Here is a 10000-nt window from a genome sequence, read left to right on the forward strand (position 1 = left end):
GTGCGCGGGGGCGACGCGCGTTCCCGCGTGTTCCGCCTGCCTGCGTCTACCTCCGCGTCTCCCGAGCGTCCCGTGCGTGCGTCTGCTGTGCGCGTGCGTCTCCGCGTTTCCGCGTGCCCCGGGCGTGCGTCCGTGTCGCCGGAGGGCGCCGCCGCCGCCGCCGCCGCTGCGTGCGCGTACGTGTCCGCGCGGGTGCGCGCGTGGCCTCTCCGGTGCGCGCGCGCGGCCCCGTCCGTCCGAGTGCGGCGCGCCCTCTTCGGGATGCCGCGCGGGCGCGCGGCCGGGCGTACGTACCTCGTGCCCGTGCCCCCGTCTCGCGCGCGACGCGTCTATCGCGTCGCGCGTGTGTGGCGGGGGCGCCGTGTCCTCCGAAGCGCTGCGGCGCGGCCGTCCGCCCCGTCGCGCCCCTCCCTCCGTCCGCGCGGGTGGGCGTCCCGCTTCGGGGGGGGGCGGCGGGGGTTGGCCGCGGGCGGGCTTCTGTTGGGGGGATCCACGGGCGTGTGCCCCTGAGGCGTACCTTCCCGTGTTTCGGCCGCGCCGTCCGTGCGAGTCGCCGTGCGTCCGGGCCCCCGTGCGCGTGCGCGAGCGGACCGTGTCCGTGGGTGCCGCGCGTCCGCGTTCCCGCGTGTTCTGCCTGCCCGCGCCTACCTCTGTGTCTCCCGGGCGTCCCGGGGTTGTGTCTGCTGCGCGCGCGCGCGCGCCCCCTCGCGTCCATCTCCGTGTTTCCGTGTGCTCCGTGGGCCCGTCCGTGTCTCCGGAGGGCACCCTGCGGTGCGGGCGCACGCGCGCGCGGGCGCGTTCCCGTCCTTCCGTCCGTCCGTCCGTCCGTCCGTCCTCCTCCTCCTCCTCCTCCTCCTCCTCCTCCGCCCCCCACCGCCCACACCCCCGCCGCCCCCCGCCGCCCCCACCGCCTCCGCCGCCTCCAAACCTCTTCCCCGCCTGGCGGGTGGCAGCCGGCGGCCACGTCGGACTGGATCCGGATATCGCCAGCGTGGGGCCCACGGCAAGGGCGCAGGCGGGGTGGGGTTGGGGGTGCGTGGTGGGCGGTGGGGGGGGTGGCGCCAGCGGTCCTCGGCGGCGGCGGGCCTAGCGCCGCCGGCACGTGCCCCTCCGGTTTCAGTCGGGACCGCCTCCGTGACGTCGAGGAGAGCTTCTCCACCCGTCCGTCCGAGGGCGCGGGGGTTCGGCGGACCGAGGGTGCCGTCGTCCCTCGACGACCGCCTTCGGGTCGCGCGCACACACACGCTCGGAGGCGCCCCGTCTCAACTGAAAGGAGTCGGCGGAGTAGAAACCGCGGCCCTCGAGACAGCTCCCTAACGCCGGGTGCGTGCGGCGGGGTGCTTTCTACACCCTACAGAAGGAAAACGCCTGTGGCCGGAGTTCTCGACGCCCGCCTTTCGACGCACCCTCTCGTCGCCTCGCTCCGTTTCCTAAGGCTCTCGTGACTCCTCCCGTTCTATTTCAGGGAGGCGCAGCTGAAGGGCTATCCGCTCCGCCCGTCCGTGAAGTTGGGCTTTCCCCCCGAAGGTGGCCGGAAGGGGGTGGGGGGGCGCGTGAGCCAAAGGATCTTGAAAACGCGGCGGCGGCGGTACCGCTTTCGGCTCTCGCCGATCCCACGCAGAGGCGGGGGCGCGGGCAGGTCCGCGCGCAGGTGCCCGTGCGAAGGTGCAGGCGCGTGCAGGCGCGGGCGCGCGCGCGCGCGCCCTCGGGCAGGTACGTAGAGGCGGGCGCCCGCGCGTGCACACCCCTAGGCGTACGCACGGGCACGGACGCGCCCGAGGGCGCGCGCGTACCGGCGCGGGCGCGCCCGTGTGGGCGCGCCCACGCCTACGCGCGTGTACCCGCGCGGGTACGCACGGGCAGGCACGTGCGTACCGCCCGCCCGCGCACGGGCGCGTGCACGCGCCTGCGTGTCCGTATCTGCAGCCACGGGCGTGAGCGCGTGGGCGCCTACCGTCCTTCTTCTACCTAACGCCGTCACCGGGCTGGCTCGGCGTCCAGGTATGCCTGTCTCCCCCTCCCCTCCAATCCCCTCCCCCTCCCCGCCCCCTCCCCTCCCCTCCCCTCCCCCTCCCCCTCCCGTCCCTCCCCCCTCCCCCTCCCGTCCCTCCCCCCTCCCCCGTCCCCCTCCCCCTCCCCTCCCCTCGTCTCCCCTCCCCTCCCCCTCCCCCTCCCCGTCCCTCCCCCCACCGCCTCCCCTCCCCCACCCCTCCCCCTCCCCTCCCCCTCGCCTCCCCTGCCCCCATCCCCCTCCCCTCCCCCACCCCTCCCGCCCACCCCCTCCCCCTCCCCCTCCCTCTGCCTGTCTCCTTCCTTTTCTGAAACCGGGTTTTCCTCTTCGAGAGCCGTTCCGCCCCTCGGGCGAAACCAACTCGCCGCGTACCGGAGACCGAGTGCAAAGACGGAGCCCCGGCGGCGCGGCGGCGGCGGCGGCTCGGAGCTCGGCTGCCGACCGAGATCGTCGGCGGTTCGGATCCGCCGGCTCCTCCTTGGGAAGCCCGTGGGGCGGCTCGACTCTCTCCCCTAGGGCCGCTCCGAGTCCCGAGCCGCTCGACGGCACGCGACGGCAGCGGCGCCGCAGTCAGTTCTCTATCTAAACGGAAACGACGACGATGACGAACGTCAGTCTTCACCGCCACGCCCTACTCCCCACCCGAGCACCGTTCCAACTCGGGTGTTTCTCTCCCTGTGGCGGGGGTCCCCCCCGACTGAGAAAAAATAAACCGCCCCCCGAGGACGGCCCGCGTTCGGAGCCTCTTGGTAGTAGCGCGCCTTCACGGGACGACGGCACGCGCGCCCGTCACCCGCTTCCCGGAAAGCTCCCCCCGCAGAGAGTCGCGAACTCGGGCGAAGACGGAGGAGTCCGCGTACCCGTCGCCCAAGGTTCAGCCATCGTCCGATTGGAAACCGGTGCCTTCCCGGTCCCGCCTCCCCGTCGATCGACGCCTCCCGGGGGTGGGATGGCTTCCAGCCGAACCAGCCTACCGTACCCTTCCCCTCCTACGTACCTCGGGAGGTCGGCTCGGACAGGGAGGGGCCCGTCAGATGTCCAGTCCGCCGTGAGCTTTCCACGACGACGGTCGGCCGGTCGGCCGGTCGGTCGGTCGGTCGTCCCGGAACACCCCGGTCGGGTCCGCGCGCGCGCGGCACGGGCTTCACACACCTCGCTCCTCTGGCTTCCCGGGAGACGCTCGCGGCACGGCGACGCGTGCAACGCGGGAACGGCGACGCTGCCCTCGGCCTTACCGTCCCCCCCCTCCAGCCGAATACGGCCCCGGCCCTCACCGCGGGCCGAGTTGGGGGGCTGGGGGTCGGGCCGGGGGGGGGGATCGGCGGCGGCGGCCCTCGTCGGCAGGCGGCGCTAGCGCCGCCGGCGTGCGGCCTTACGGTTCCCGTTGCGATTCCCCTCGTGGGCGCGGAGAAAAGCCTCTCCATCCGGCCAAGGGGGCGCCCGTTCGGCGGACCGAGGGCGACGACGGGGGGCTGCCCGTCCGCCTGAGCGCGCGCCCGCTCCCGCAGGCACAGGCGCGCGCGGGCGCAGGCACAGGCGCACACGCTCAGACACGCGCTCACGCGCAGACGCGCACTCAAACCCATACAGACACGCACAGACGCACACACAGACGCACGCACAGACCCGCGCTCACGTGCGCAGGCGCCCCCACAGACGCAGGCGGGCACGCACACGGGCACGCCCGCAGACGCGCACGCGCACGCACGCAGTCACGCGCGCACACGCAGGCACACACGCCCGGACACGCGCGCACACGCCCCCGCAAAGACGCGCCCCCGCACAGACGCGCGCGCGCGCAGGCACGCACACCGGGACGCGCGCGCGAACGGACGCACGCACGCGCGCAGGCACGCGCGCACACGCACCAGGCCACCCGGAACGTTTGCCAACTCCCCGCCCACCTCAGCACCCCACCCCCCGGGCCCGAGGCGCGTGGTCCCCCACCGCCCCCACCCTCCGACCCCCCCACCGCCCCGCTCTCGGCCTCCCACCCCCCAACCCCCCTCGGGCACTCCACCCCCCACCCCCACGACTCACGCACACACGCCCGCCCGCCCGCCCGCCCGCCCGCCCACATTCGGGAGCCGCCGGAGATCTCTCGATGCTCGAGACGCCGACTCACCCCTCTCCCTCCCCCCCCCCGCCCCGGAGACGCCACCTTCCCGAGTCCGCCCGCGAGCCCGGAGAGCACTCGCTCGGGCCGAGCCGCCCGAGGGCCTCTGGGCGGGCGTTCGCGGCTGGCCCGCCGCGCCTCCGCTGGACCTCACTAAGTCCGGCCTCGCTCCCGAGAGCCTCGAGGGCCTCCCTCGGTGAGATGTCTCCCCAGTCGGACCGGGGGGCCCAGAGCCGGTCCGTACCGGCTCTGGGAAGGCGTTCCCGGCCTCCCCCCCGCCCCCCGTTTGCCCGCCCGCGTCGCGGGAGGATGGAAAGCGATGAGGAAGAACGCTCTCGGTGGCGGCCGTGGTTTTCTTTTGCGACGCGGATGCCGGCAAACGCACGGCTCCCTCCCTCCCTCCCTCCCTCCCTCCCTCCCTCCCTCCCTCCCGACGCAATTTGCCCGTTCAACCCGCCTCACGCGTACCGTTGGCTCGGCGACAGGGACGACGGCGGAAAACGTCTCCCGGTCTGCCTGCTGCGCCACGCGGGCACTCAAAGAACGAGGAGGAAAACTTCGGGGACTGGCGGTCTCATCCCGTCCCGTTTGTCGCGTCCGTCCAAAGGATACGGATCGGAGAACACCTGCCCGTCCGACGCTTGGGACGTGCTCTCTTCTCCCTCCCGCCCCCGGTGGACGCTCATCCCCTCGGGCGCCCCCCCCCCGTTCGGCCCTTTCGGGGGCGAGCGCGCGCGCGCGCCCCATGACGCTCCCGAGAGGTTTCCCCGGCGGCCCGGGGGAGTCTGTCCCCTCTGCCACCCTCGAGCCCCGGCCGGGGCCCAGGTGGACCCGGTTCCACCCCCCCGCCGCCCTTCGCTCCGGTCGTCGGCCGTCACCCGGCGGCCGCTTCGATACCGTCCCCCTCCGGAGCTCTGCGGCGCCGACGGGATGGGAAGCGGTCCCGGCGGGCGCGCGCTGGCCACGGCGGCCCGGGGCCTTCGCTCCGTCTCCTCGAGCCCGGCCTGGCTCCCGGCGTCCTCCCGGGGTCCTCCCGGGGTCCTCCCGGGGTCCTCCCTCCCTCCCTCCCTCCCTCCCTCCCTCCCTCCCTCCCTCCCTCCCTCCCTCCCAGGGCCCCCCCCGAGTGGGACACGCCGGCTGGCCGGCATGGTGCTCCAGGGCTCCAGCGGGGTAGACGGGATCTTCCTGGCTGAGGGGCGAAATGGCCCGGCTGGGCCGGACCCCCTTGGATCGGAACTTTGGGAGATGGGGCCAAGGTGGTGGAATAGGCTGACGCTTCCGCCTAGCTCTCTTGACGACAAAGACCCGGAAACACAAGCGAACGAGTATGTCTGCGACGAGCGGGGAGTCCTGACCGTCGAAGGCGGGCTTAGACGACGCACTGAGGGGCAGCGGCAGGAAGAGACCTTTCAGGGGCAGAGAGGGTTTACCGGCCCTGCCCCGCGGGGAGCCCTCAGGCACCATTCCCAGAGCGGCTGCTGCAGTGGGCTGGTACCGTCGTTCCACTGCTGTTCCGTCAGGGAGAAGCAGCCAGCCACACAGCCTGCTCACACCTCCGGAACCTGAGGAGGGCCCGGCCGGGCGGATCCCCTTGGCCCAACCGACCCCGCGCTGTGGCCGGCCCCACCGTCTTCCGGCCGCCCCGCGCCGAGAAACGTGTTCGGCGGCGGCGCTGGGAGGCGGGGGAGGGGGGCGGGGGGGGAGCCGGGACGGGGCCGGGCGTCCGGCCGCCCGGCGACGCGCCCTCGCCGGCCGCCGATCCGGATCCGTCCCGCTGCACTCCGCGCCGGTTGTCGGCCGCCACCTGGCGGCCGCTTTGATATCGTCTTCCCCCGGAGCTCCGGCGCCGGCGACACGCGCGGGAGGCGATGTGGCCGCGCTGGCCGAGGCGACGTTCCCGGACGCCGGCGGCGGCGTCGGCAGGATCGTCCTGGCCGAGGCGGGAAAGGGCCCGGCCGGGTGGATCCCCTTGGCCCAACCGACCCCGCGCCGTGGCCGGCCCCAACGCCTTCCGGCCGCCCCGCGCCGAGAAACGTGTTCGGCGGCGGCGCTGGGAGGCGGGGGAGGGGGGCGGGGGGGGAGCCGGGACGGGACCGGGTGTCCGGCCGCCCGGCGACGCGCCCTCGCCGGCCGCCGATCCGGATCCGTCCCGCTGTCGCCCGCGCCGGTTGTCGGCCGCCACCTGGCGGCCGCTTTGACATCGTTTTCCTCCGGAGCTCCGGCGCCGGCGACATGGGAGGCGCTGTGGCCGCGCTGGCCGAGGCGACGTCTCGGGACGCCGGCGGCGTCGGCGGGATCGTCCCGGCCACGGTGGGGCGCCGGCGCCAGAGCCACGTTCCGGAATTGGGCCCGCAGCTTCATGTGGCCGAGGCGGTGGCCGTCGCCGCCGCCGCCGCCGCCGCCGCCGCCGCCGCCGCGCTCCCGGGTGCCGTGTTTTAGACGGCGCTGGACCGAACCGGGCCGCACCGAGACGGCGCAGGCAGAAGAACGGGACAAGGCACGCCCCGGCCGTTCGCGCGCCTTCCTTCGCGCGGCCCGGTCGTCACCGGGGCCTCCGGCGTAGGTCCGGGGTGGCCCGCGGAGGGCGCCCCGGGCCCGGGCGCGGTCCCGCGTGGGGTCCGGACCGTCGGAGAATTTTTTCAAAGTCCCGCTCCGGGGGTCCCCGGGCCGAGGTTGCCGCCCCCGGCCCGCCCCGGCCCGGCCACGGACCCGCGCGGGGCCCGGACCTTCGGAGGGGCCCCGCCGCCCGAGAATTTTTTCCAAGTCCCCCCTCCGAGGGTTCCCCGACCGGCCCGCGTTGGCCGCAGCGCAGGCGGCTGGCTCTGGGCGCCCGCGCGGCCCCGGCCAGCTCCGTCACCCCGTCCCGCGGGTCGACCAGAGGATCCCGGGAGCTCCGGGGGGGGGGGGGCGGGGCGCTGGGGGCCATGGGGTCGCGCTACGGACCGATGGCCGGGCCGCAGTTCCGGGGGCTCGCCGTGGGGAGCGGGCCCCTCCCGCCGCGGGGCGTGGCTTTTCTCTCGCCCAAAACGGGCGATTTGGGCCACCAGATTGGTGCTGACACGCTCTCCTCGCTGGGTGACTCCCGCTGAGCAGATGGGAAACCTGGACGGGTCCGTAGACGCCGGTCCACCGACGGCCCACGCCCTCCCCCGCTCCTCCCCGCTTGAGCCGCCCGCCTGGGGCCCGTGCGCCGGCTCTCGCGCGTCCAGATGTCCAGCCGCGGTGCCTCCCCCCGGTCTCCAGTGCCCGAGGGCGGCGTGGCACGGGCGCCGCGGGCCCTCTGACCCGCGTGCCCCTTGTCGCAGGCACCCGCGGTGGCCGCGGTGCTCGCCAGAGTGTGCCCCGCTCCCCCCCTCCCCCAGGCCCACGTGCCTCGCGTGTCAGGCGTTCTCCGTGTGCAGGGGTCCTCGCGGCCACCTTTCCGCAGCCGGGGCGGGCGAGGCAGAAAGCGGGTCCTCTCCGGGGCTGTCCTCGCCCGCCTCCTGGCAGCCCTGGCGGGGGGGTCTTCTCCTCCTCGCTTGTGCCTGGGCTGACCCGATCGATGTGGTGTTGTCGTGCTCTCCCGGGCCGGGTCCGAGCCGCGCCAAGACGAGGGACGGACATTCGTGGCGAATGGGACCGCTCTTCTCGCTCAGCGCGCGGGCCCCTCGCTCCTCCTCCCCGCCCGCCGGTGGTGCGCAGAGGGGCAGGGGCACGGGATCCGGCCCGACCTCGCTCATCTGCCCTCGTTCGCGGCCTCGCGGCCAGCGTCGGCGGTGGCGGGGTCCTGAGACCGAGCAGGACAGCCTCTGCTCGTGGCCCTGGTGTTCTGCCTCGCGTCGGGCCCTCCCCCGCCCCCCGCGGCGGGGGGGCTCTCTGGTCAGGCGCACCCGCGCGCCCCACCCAGGTGCTGCCGGTGCGCCTCGAGTGGCCCTTTGGCGGTGCCCCTGGAACGCTCCAGGCCGTCCCTCAGGTGCCTGAGGCCGGGTGGCGGTGCCGTTTCCCCGTTCCCAGCCCACCCTTCCGGTCACCGCTCACGCGTGTGGGCGTGCGCCCCTCGAGCCGAGAGAAATAAAAAACAGGAGTGCGGCCGAGAGGGAGAGAAAGGATGTGGAGGAAAAAAAAAAAAAAAAGAAGGGGGGTCGAGCGGGGTAAGACCTTTAGAGCACGCACGCCTCGCGGGAGGGTGCCGTGCCTGATCCCGAGAAGGCGGGGGTGAGAGAGGGGTGCGCGCGTGCGTGCCCGCCCCGGTGCCTGCCGAGACCCGCGTGAGGCAAGCGAGAGCGGAAGGAGGAGGGCCCGCGTGTTGCTTCCGCCGGTGCCGAGGGAAGTCGCCCTTGCGAGGTGGGGGCCCAGGCTGCGTAGCCGCGGCTGGGCCCCGGCGGTCCGTTGTTAGGCTCTGTCGTACCTCCTCCCCCCCGCGGGCCGCCCTAGAGCGCGGACCCCTCTACAGAGGGAGACCGGGGGGTGTGTTGGGCTTTTAGGTGCCCAGGCAAGCCTCGGGTGTGCGCGGCGCGTACCCGCGAGGCCCCGCGCGCTCGCCGGAGCCTGGCTCAGGTGAGGCGGGATGAGGCGGAGAAGCTTTAAAAGAGAAACGGAAAAAAAAAAAAACGGACGACTCAAAAGGCGTGACTTTCCGAGGCCCTCGGTCGCCGCTGCGGTGCCCCACCCGTTCCCTCCTCGCCCGAGTGGAGGGTGGACGCAGCACGGAGCCGGGAGCACGCGCCGTCCCCGGGTGAGGCAGAGCCGCCGTGAGCACGAGGCGGCAGGCTCCGTTCCCGGCCGCAGAGGCCCACTGTGCCTTAACCCCCCCGCTGGTGCTTACCAATACCGCAGGCCCCCCCCGCCCATCCCCGGGGCGCCCTCGGGCGCCTGGCGGGGGCCCAACGTGGGGGGCGATGGGTGGGGACGGCCCGTCTTCGGTGAAGAAAGTCTTCTCTAGTCATCTCCGAGGGTGCCTTGGGGGTGCCGGATCCCCCAGCCGCTGCCCCTCGCCTTGCGCGCAAGCCACCGACCGTGGCTCGCAGGCAGAGCCCCCTCTCCTTCCCGCCCGGTGTGGAGGGAGAGGTCCGCCGGCCCCGCGGTGGGGCCGCGCGCCGCCCTTCGCCTGCCGCGGCCCGCGCCTCCCCCCTGCGAGTCGGGGGAGGGCCTTCGCCGGGCCAGCCGTCTGGCGCCGGGGTCGCGCGCGTCCGTGTGTGCGTGTGAGTGTGCGGCCCTCCCGTCGCGCGCCTGGTGCGGTGGGGCCGGGGGTCCGTCCGGCGGACGGCCCCCGCGCCGTTGTGTGCCGCCTCCCGCCCGCACCCGTCCCGTGCCGCCAGCGGTGCGCGGGTGTGCGGGCCCACCTCCTCACCCGGGAGCTTTCCCGGCGATGTGCCCCTGGGCCGGGGGGATGGGCGTGCCGGGGGCCGCCCCCGCAGCGCCTCCCTCGCCGACGTCGATCGACCCCGCCCCGCCCGGCCGGCCCGCGCACACGCCGTCCCCGGTCTGGGACCGCGAACCGGCCTCGCCGCGTTGGGCGTCGCCACCGGGCCTCCCCGGCCGGTGGTGTCCCCTGGCGACGCGCCCTCGGACCCGGGCCCGGGCCCTGTGTGCGCCGGGCGGGTGGGCGGCGTGTGGCCGTCGTGCGCGTGAGGGTTGCCCGCTGGGTGGGCGGTGGGCTGGAGGAGACAGGGAGCGGCGGCGACCGCGGGGGGGTCCGATCCCCCTCCACGCCGCCGCCGCCACCGCCGCCTTCCCGCTGCCCGCGTCTCCCCCGCCGCCGCCGCCCTGCCCTGGCCTCGCCGCGTCCCTCCGGCTGCTGGCTCGGGGCCGCGCCTCCCGCCAGTGCGTATCGCTTCCCGGTTCCCCGGTGGTGGTCCCCCGCCCCGCGCCCGCCGGCGGTGAGCTGCCGGTGG

Source organism: Loxodonta africana, chromosome 18 (genome assembly GCF_030014295.1).
Source record: "Loxodonta africana isolate mLoxAfr1 chromosome 18, mLoxAfr1.hap2, whole genome shotgun sequence".
NCBI lineage: Eukaryota > Metazoa > Chordata > Mammalia > Proboscidea > Elephantidae > Loxodonta > Loxodonta africana.